The sequence below is a fragment of the Phytophthora parasitica genome, assembly GCF_000247585.1.
Source record: "Phytophthora parasitica INRA-310 unplaced genomic scaffold supercont2.31, whole genome shotgun sequence".
In the NCBI taxonomy this organism is placed as follows: Eukaryota; Oomycota; class Peronosporomycetes; order Peronosporales; family Peronosporaceae; genus Phytophthora; species Phytophthora nicotianae.
In genome coordinates this window covers 301,976-303,331 of record NW_008649017.1, presented here as the reverse complement: position 1 = coordinate 303,331, position 1,356 = coordinate 301,976, and positions in this window count along the sequence as shown.

The window sequence follows — 1,356 nt, the reverse complement described above, 5'->3', positions numbered from 1 at the left end:
CGCTTTCATACTCGTATACTACAGCGTTATATTGATTTACGTACTAGGCAATAAACGACTACATGTATTTACGCAAAGCTACACTACTTCGATGGGTTAGCGTCCATGCATATCCTTGGATATGGTATTTCATGTCGCTTTCCTCCTCCACTCGCACGTAGTATTGCAGGTGCATACCGCGCTCAATCCGCTTTTACTAGTCCGCCAGTACTGACGCTTAACTGGAAGCCGCCCTTGGAACGCATGCACCTCGGTGCTACTACCACGCAAAGTAGAACCGTCATTGAGCCGATTCAAAATAAGTACTAGTCATTTTTTTATTTTTATAAACTCACTGTTAGTGCTAATAATAATAAAAAAACGAAGCGAATTGCAACATATAAATAGACCAAACCATACTTTCGAAACCTTATATGGGCGTTACAGTGTGTCCAGGAATCCGATTACAAAAACCTTTACTCGACTTTCCACTATCTTACTCGCGCACCGGCCAAGTCTTACTCGAATTAAATCCGCACACTTGAGGTATACGTGTTTGCGGATGAGCCGAAGGAGTTGCTGTGAGTGGCCACGTTGATCTCTAGAACCGCTCTGATCTCTAGAACCGCTCTGATCTCATACCGTTCGACAAGATGACTCACTTTTTCAAGATAAGTTTTAGCTTGAAGTAAACCCGAAAGATGAGATAAGAGCAATATTGCGTATCGTAAAGTGTACTTGAAAACACACTGCTATAGCATTCGTTTAGCGCTAATTGTTCAAAAACATTGCTAGCAGTTATGACACCTGAGCTATGACTTTCGGAGGCCTTTCGACAACAACTACTACTTAAGTACAAGAAGTATGATTACTGTTCACCAGTACTGTGTCAATAAAAGTGAACTGATGGATTCCACCCCTGGCACTCAAATGTAGCAATGATGATGCGACATTAGAAATCCGAAATGGTCAAGCTTGTTGGTGACTTTACAGTGAACCACTACTAGGTAGTAGCTAGGCTTTTAAGCTCTCCAGGAACGTTAGCGTACTCGATTTTGCTTGTAATCGCGGCTGGAGAACAATCACTACAAAAAAACTGAAAGCCTTAGTTGGTAGAGGGCGAGGCGGTAGATGGAGATTCAGACGGTTCGGTAATGTTCGTGCAAGGATTACCGCTCTCACAGCTCGTAGTGCAGCACTTGTCAAAGTCCTCGTTGCTTAAATGACCTTTCTTTTATCAAGAAGACAGGAACTTGGGGGAGGGCGCGCCAAAGTGAAAGTGCCGCCCCCGCAGTTCAGACGGATGAAAGCTTCTAGAAGCTTCCACAGCCGTCCTACATCTGCATGTGTATTAATTACTATACTATACCTTTCATA